This window comes from Phlebotomus papatasi, unplaced genomic scaffold (genome assembly GCF_024763615.1).
Source record: "Phlebotomus papatasi isolate M1 unplaced genomic scaffold, Ppap_2.1 HiC_scaffold_303, whole genome shotgun sequence".
In the NCBI taxonomy this organism is placed as follows: Eukaryota; Metazoa; Arthropoda; class Insecta; order Diptera; family Psychodidae; genus Phlebotomus; species Phlebotomus papatasi.
The window spans coordinates 1-8,513 of record NW_026604527.1 but is presented as its reverse complement, the minus strand read 5'-3'; the positions used below and the strand labels follow the sequence as shown (position 1 = coordinate 8,513).

Below are 8,513 nucleotides of genomic sequence, written 5' to 3'. Positions count from 1 at the left end.
ACCACCTCCCATCATTCCTCCTTTTCAACCACGATGGAAATGTTCCCATCCGGAAGCACAAGGATGAGATGGCTACAAACTTTTGCTTCCTCCATGGGACTCCTGCTTGGACAGTAGTGGATAGAGGGAGAAGGCTTTAATGTACACCGGATAACCAATAAAAGATTTCGGATTGGAAACCAAGATATGAGAATTTATTTTTCATAAAATTTATCATAATTATCACCAGTGTCCGGAATTAAATCAGTGTCATCCAGTATCCGGAATCAAATTTGTAGAGTTGCACTGGATCAATTTTTGCAGGAATTTTGGTGAAGCACTTTCTAATTATTCCTCAAAGTCCTTCCCCTCATCCACTATCATGCTCTTCCAATTGTAGTCCTGAATTTTTTGCAGGAATAGCTTTGCAATAAAATCAGCGAGTTTTTTTTTTAGCATATTCATAGTACTTACGTCAATGTTCTTGGTTACAAATACTCCTGTTCATCCAAACGTATCCATAAGTTTTCCTGAAGTCCTGAAGCTTTTCCAGAAAGAGCTGCTGATCAATGGAATCTAGGATCTTTTGAGCTGCACACCTTCTTCTCCACTCTACCCATTGTTCCTGGTAACAAATTTGTCCTTCCGAGTAATTTCTGCGGTTCTTCTGATGAGCATGTCTTGGTTTCCAGATTATCGCAAAGAAAAACAATTTCTGTACATAAATAACTGCGATAGTCACACAAAATTTTTAGGGAAAAACAACATTTTGAGGTTATGTTCACACACTCCGGAATATTGATTCCACTGGGAACAACTTCTGTAGAAAAACACTGCACTTTTGCAATTTTGGAAAATTTTCCACGAACATTCACTAACAACTATCCCAGGGAATTCCAACAAACACTTTTCACACTTTTTCCACCACTCAAATGACAAATTTTCATGAAAAATAATCCCAAGCGAAATGCTGAGAGTAATCTGTCAGAAATTTTTTACAAAAATTAAGTCTAGTGTGGAGGCATTTTTTTTAAAAAAATTTTTTAAAAAACAGTTTTTTTTTAAAAAAATTTTTAAAAAATTTTTTAAAGAATTTTTTTAAAAAATGCTCATAATGTGTAGACAGCTTAACGGCTTGGGGTGCAGCATTCCCTACAAATTTTAAACCAATCGAAATGGTTCAGAGATCAGCCATTAGGGCTGCTTTTAGAAAGGGTAAATTCGATTCATTGTGGCAGTCCTTCCTTAACCTAAGAATACTGCCTATAGCCTACTCTTTCAAGTATAAAACTTTACGTACGTTTTTTATTCGGGGAGGCTTTTTAAATTCTAGAAGAGTCCGTGCGCTAAGAATGGGTCTGACTGTTCCTGTCCCATTTCCGAAAAAGGAATGGTTCAAACGCTCCTTTCCTTATCTGGGGCCCAGTTTATATAATTTACTTCCTGAACAGCTTAGAAGTCAAACCATTCCCCATAACACTTTTCTAAATAGAGTACGTATCCTGCTATGGTCTGAGTACAGAGATGCTGGGAAATGATAATGAGTCGATCTCGTGCTCTTCTGTGCCCTACTTGATTTTGTTAGCCCTGTTGGGGTTTGTATTCGGCCTTGAGTGGACTTTGAGTTTGCCGCGTTATGATATTTTGGTGGTGGTGGCTTTTGCTGGAATGTTTCGCAGGCGATATCTCACTTCCCAACTGACCAGGTGTTAACAGTTGGTAGCCAGCTGTTAACAACTCTGTTAACAGAGTTGTTAGGTTGCCTAACAAATTCATCTGACTTTTTGTTCCAAAATGAGACACTTTTGCGTTCATGGTGGACACTAGTGGAACTAATACACACAGAAAAATTTGTACACAAAATTGTTACACCGAGGGCTGCCCAGATTTGAAAAAGTGTTTGGCAAAATTTTAAGCAAGTGTTTGGTACACAATTTGTTAACTTTTGGTACACAACTTTTTACCATTGGGTACACAATTTTTTAACATTTGGTGGAGAAATTTTTAACATTTGTTAACATTTTGCGTATTTTTTGTTTTATTTTTTTTTTAATCACGGTTAATGTTTTGAGCAAGTTTTAGAAAAAAATATTTTGTAAAATTGTTCGTAAATGTTTGTGAATTCCTATTGAGGATTTACGAAATGCTCGTAAATCATATAACTCACTAAAATGTTTCTAAAGTATTATATTTTTTCGCAAATACTGTCCGTAACATGATCAACCAATGAGCATTTTTTGTTCTTTTACAAACAAAAATGTACGAACAAATGTTTGTAAAAGAACAAAAAATGCTCATTGGTTGATCATGTTACGGACAGTATTTGCGAAAAAATATAATACTTTAGAAACATTTTAGTGAGTTATATGATTTACGAGCATTTCGTAAATCCCCAATAGGAATTCACAAACATTTACGAACAATTTTACAAAATATTCTTTCTGTATGTAGACTAATAGCATTTTTCAACGATAACTCAGATTTTTAAATTATAGCTTCCATTGTGTGACTTATCGCTAAAAGAAACATTATTCAGTCATTACTAAAAATATTTTATTTAAATATAACTAAAATATAACAATTTCTCTATACACATTTTTTTTTTTTTGGAAACTATATAATAATAAGAGTTAATTATGCAAAGTGAGAAATATTTCTTGTGTTTAATTTTGTCAACATACATATTTTACATACATATTTCTTTCTTTGTTTTTACCTTAAAAAGTTACGTGGATCAAGAAGACTTAAAAATGAAATATTTTCTCTAATTTTTTTCAGAATAATAAAAAAAAATGTAATTGAAGCTCTCAAGCATATAAAAAGTACAATATTTGAATTATATTTTCTAAAATTTTTATTTAAAGAATTTAAAAATTTAGCCATGGTAATACCTGATTTTTAGAGATTTTTTTGGAAAAAATATACTTTTCAGTGAAAAAAATTTCTCATAATTGGTTGATCTGAAATCTAAAAATCATATATTCCCTGCTAATCGATGAGTTAAGCCAGTCCTTGAACGAAGAATTTTATGTTTGTTTGATCAGAACTTATTCTAAATTTTGCCTAAAATCAAAATTTTTTTTTCAAAAATTCTTCATTCGTGGACTAATTTGACTCATCAGATAACAAAAAATATTTAGTTATTGGATTTCAGATGAACCAATTCCGAGAAATCTTGTCCACCGAAAAGCATATTTTTACAAAAAAGGTCTCCAAAAATCCCCAGAAAGCCCCAAAAGCTGAATTTTTAAAATTTTTTTATTGAAAATGTTTGAAAGTATAGTTCAAATGTACTTTTATATGCATAAGAGCTTGAATTAAATAATATTTTTATTATGTTGAAAAAAATTCCAGAAAAATATTATGTGTTTTTTATCAAAATTGTATCATTTTACTTGGATACTATCCATTTAAATATATATATATATATATATATATATATATTTAGATTTTTTTTCAGCAATTTTACTTACAATTCATCACAATTAGTGATTCATCAACTGACACATAAAAGAGCCTTATATCTAATCGTGTTCCACCTTAAATAAGTATGGTTGGAGACGATTTTGGAGTTATTTATTAATTTCCCGACTGGAATGCTATAAAATCTTTGAATACTTGCTTCAAAGATGGTCGCTTAGTTTCACGGCTACTTCCAGTTGAACGGAGAAGCGTTATTCAACAACTCGTATATTTCTGGGGACCATTCTGAAACAATTATTTAGATTAGAATAAGTTAATTCTCAGTCAGTCTATTAGTAACATTAAATGGAAAAGAGGAGGTAAATATGATCCAAATCAGTGAAGAAATACGTTTTCTACCATATTACTAACTTTTTGCATGGAAAACCCATTATTAAGAGCGGCTCGACAAAAATTGGTATAGAAAGTTGTTTGGTTAATTAATAAATTCATTTAATTGGTTCAAGCAAATGTTTTTCTAAAAATTTCATTAACTATCGAAACATATCACATCAGATAATTAAAAATTTGGAAATAAATGGCAGAAAATTATTTTTATGTTTATAAAAATTATTTTTATAGCAGTAGTATAAAATTTCACAAAATTTCAAGAACGATATGAAAATTTCAACATGCGCTTCTTTAAAATTTTTGAAAAGAATTAGGATAGAAAATTGTTTGAATTATGACTAAATTTATTAATTTTAAAATCTTAAACATATTATACAATAAAATTTGAAGAAAAAAATATGTTTGTTTTTTTCTTCAAATTAAATAATTATTTAATTTAATATTTCGAAAGTTTCAAATTTTTCTTGAAATTATCATATGCCTAATGCACTAACTGAAAACTTGGACACAATGGGGCCCAAATGGAGGCTTGGGTGCTGCTGTCTTGTAAGGTACAGCCCCCTTTCTAATCTAATCTGAATTGGAAACCTCGAATAGAGTAAATTTTAGATTTAGAAAATGTGGCGGATTACCTTTACGATGAACTTGTAGAAAAGATCTGGCGATTTCATAAGAGCTGGTGGAGCCACCTCCACAGTGACTTCCAATTTACTGCCACTTTGTGGAGCAAGGGATGGCCTTGGTTAATCTCAATCTGGCAAGGGAGCAGCATTTGAAATAAATATATTTCCTGCCAAATGCTGAGAAAATTGACGGCGTCAGTTTCATCAAACACCTCCAGTTTTCCGGAGTTATTCTCGAGCTGTAGACAAAAAAAAACATAATAAACCGCTTCTCTGAAGAATTTCACAGATGTATGGAAAACTTACCTGCTTTTTCCAGGTCTAAAAACACTTTTTTCTCACGGAAATCGACACTAAACCACGCGTTTTCACCATCATATTTGATCACCGTATTTATAACATCCGCCATGATTCGCGAGAAACTGTCAAAAGATGAGAATATTGTGCTAAATTCTCCGTACTTGTACCATGCGACTTACTTTCTCTCTCTCTTTGTGCTATGATTTGTCTCAATCTCTCTCTCGCTGAGAGAGAAAAACTGCTAGAGTACTAAATGTACACGATCTTAGCTCCTTTCGGTGAACAAATCATTGCGTACACTTTTTCGTGATCTCTTGGTGTAGCAAATAATGTGCACAAAAAGTTATTGTTTTTATGTACAGAAAATTTTGTGTACAAATTTTTCTGTGTGTAGCTAAATTTTTACCTGTCGCTGTTAACATTCTGTTACCAGAGTTGTTACCATTCTGTTAACACCAGTGTTACTTCTGTGTTAACAAGAGTTTTTCAAAATCGTTTTTTACTTTTTTAAATAATAAAACATTTTTTTAATTAAATTACATTTTATTTCATATAAAAAAAATAAAGAAAATCACAATATCTTAAAAATACCGAATGAGGCAGGAATTGTTGCACTTATTCTCAAGCTGTCTGGTGCTGTCTTGTCTCTTGCCTCCTTGCCTCTTGTCTCTTGCCTTTGGGATGATCTGTCGGAATTTTCTCCGTGCTAGACTTTCCCAAATCCGCTTTCAGGCCCACAGGTTCATGTGATTCATCCTCAGAATCATGTAAGAAAAAATAAAAAAAATGATAAGTCTAATTTTTGGTTTTAAGCAGAAATGTCGGAACGGAAGTTGAAGATCCTGAAGAAAGTATGCCAATAAGTGATGTAAAAAACACATTTTAGGAATTTGAGAAGATCTCTGGCCACAATGACGATCAACAAAGTATAAAAATTCCGAAGTCCGCGTACTCGTGTAACTTCTGGAAAATTGTCTATTTTTTGGAAGAAATTTCCAGCCGAAGGTGGAAAATCGTAAAAAATATTATTCCAATGAGGGTTGTGGATTAGACATCCAATTTATTCTAGTCGATTTTTGGTCAGCGTGATAAGAACAAATGTGCAACTTCCGGAATGCGGACACTTGCATGATTTCTTGAAAATTTTCTCGTTTTAGATAGAAATTTTTAGCCGGAAATGGAAAGTCGTGGAAAGTCGTGGAAAGGGTATACCAGTGAAGACCTTGGATGGGAAATCCAAGTGATTTAGGATGAATTTTTGCAAGCAGAATGCGAAAAATATATCAAAATTAACAAGCTCGCGCATTCACACAATTCCTGGAAAATTTTCTATTTTCGAGTGGAATTCTCTGACCGGAAGTGGAAAAATAGGTAGAAGGTACATCAGTGAGGGCTATTTATGATGCATCTAAAGGATTCTGGTCAATTTCAGGTCAGCAAGACGGAAAAACACGTTAAAATCTGGGAGGTTGCGCATTTGCATTATTTGTGGAAAATTTTCTATTTTTGGATAGAAATCTCTGGCCGGAAGTGGAAAATCGTGTAGAGGGTATATCAGTGAGGAGAATGGAAAAGAATTCTGGCCAATTAGGGGCAAGCAGGACGTGAAAAACACGTTAAAATCTGGGAGGTCGCGCATTTGCATAATTTGTGGGAAATTTTCTATTTTTGGGCGAAAATATCTGGCCGGAAGTGGAAAATCGGTTTGGAAGTTCATCAATGAGGGCTACGAATGCGATATTTAAGGGATTCTGGCCGATCTCAGACCAGCAGGACGTGGAAAATCGGAAAATCTTAAAAAACCACGAATCTACGCAATTTCAGGCACTTCAGAGAGTATTTCTTGAGGAAAATAAAGAAAAAATTTGCACACTGATTTAAACTTACCTTTCAGAAGAAAAGTTTTCCACTAAGATACTGCAAAAAACTAAATTTTATACATTTTCCGCGGTGGAAAATGTCCAGATGTCATCCTGAACAAGACGCGTTTTAGTTACGAAATTCGCCGTTACGCTACTCGTGTGCTGTACCTTAAAAACTTGCCAGCGTTGGTAACAATTTTAGGCCAACTCAATGCTACTTTCCACTGGCCCAAAACTGTTACCAGCGCTGTTAATATTCTGGTACCCAGAGCTGTTGGTTGTTAACTTTGGTCAGTTGGGTTGTGGGATCTCTCTCGGGCCTTCTGCCTTCTCTCTGCCCACCCATGTACAGTGTTCGTTTGTGCATCTTTCTCGCGCAGCTATCACTGCTCGATCCATTTTTAGGTGTGATTCCTTCATAATCACACCTATTGTGATACTCCGATTTTCTAAAAGTGCTCCGATCGAGCTGAAATTCACAGGGTATATGTTTTGAACATCCCTGATGCCAAAAATGATAGTCCGCCATTTTCGGGTCCGGCCGGCCGTTCGGCCGTCCGTAGTACGCGATATCTCCGGTTTGGAAAGAGATATCTTCATAAATTTTTTTTTTTAAATATATCTACTTGCGCGTACGATAATTTCTATGTTTTTAGATTTTTGAAAAACCGGTTTAAAACCGGTTTTTATAGGTTTTCTAGAAACTGGCTTATGCAATTTGAATTATTTTATGTTCATGTTGTAGCGCTACTTGAGTAGACCAATTTAAAAAAAAAATTGGAGATCGCTCCATGATTTCTCGAGATATTTCAAGTTAAAGATTGCAATTTTAAGAAAATTTTGCTCGTAGCGTCAGGTGGGGAAAAAAGCGGGAGAGGCGGCGTCACACATAGTATTGCGCCATTTCTCCCTCTCTCTCACTCCCTCTCCATGTATATATATATATACATACATATAAACATAGTATATATATTTATATATACCAGCGGATTTTCGCGGGCCGCGAAATTTTTCGCGGGTTTTTGCGGTCAGCAAAATTTTTCGCGAATTTTCGCGGGCCGCGAAGTTCTTCGCGGATTTTCGCGGGTCGCGAAATTTTTCGCGGGTCGAGAAATTTTACGCGGAATTTCGCTGGTCGCGAAATTTTTCGCGGACTTTCGCGGGTCGCGAAATTTTTCGCGGATTTTCGCGGGCCGCGAAATTTGTCGCGAATTTTCGCGGGCCGCGAAATTTTTCGCGGATTTTCGCGGGCCGCGAAATTTTTCGCGGATTTTCGCGGTCAGCAAAATTTTTCGCGGATTTTCGCGGTCAGCAAAATTTTTCGCGGATTTTCGCGGTCAGCAAAATTTTTCGCGGATTTTCGCGGGTCGCAAAATTATTCGCGGATTTTCGCGGTCAGCAAAATTTTTCGCGGATTTTCGCGGTCAGCAAAATTTTTCGCGGATTTTCGCGGGCCGCGAAATTCTTCGCGGATTTTCGCGGGCCGCGAAATTTTTCGCGGATTTTCGCGGGCCGCGAAATTTTTCGCGGATTTTCGCGAGCCGCGAAATTTTTCGCGGATTTTCGCGGTCCGCGAAATTTTTCGAGGATTTTCGCGGGTCGCGAGATTTTTCGCAGATTTTCGCGGGCCGCGAAATTCTTCGCGGCTACTCGCGGGTCGCGAAATTTTTCGCGGATTTTCGCGGATACTCGCGGGTCGCGAAATTGTTCGCGGATTTTTGCGGGCCGCGAAATTTTTTGCGGATTTTAGCGGGGCGCGAAATTTTTCGCGGATTTTTCGCGGAAATAGCCAGTGATAAGCCTAGATCAGCTTATAGAGGTGTGATTCCTTCATGTATTGATATGTGCAAAACTTCACTGGAAAATTGAGAAAATTGGATGATAAATGCATAAAAGTGTCTGAAAATCTTTAAAGCCGATTATCTCGGAAACTATG

General features: G+C 35.6%; 1 long non-coding RNA gene across 1 annotated transcript; it reads right to left on the bottom strand.

Moving 5' to 3' along the window:
- Positions 1 to 3,595: 3,595 nt before the first annotated feature.
- On the bottom strand, positions 3,596 to 4,958 carry LOC129809065 (uncharacterized). Its single transcript, XR_008752536.1, has 3 exons — positions 4,722 to 4,958; positions 4,425 to 4,654; positions 3,596 to 3,687 (listed from the first exon to the last, which is right to left on the bottom strand). It is a non-coding gene; the product is annotated as an uncharacterized LOC129809065 (long non-coding RNA).
- Between the last annotated feature and the right edge of the window lie 3,555 nt (positions 4,959 to 8,513).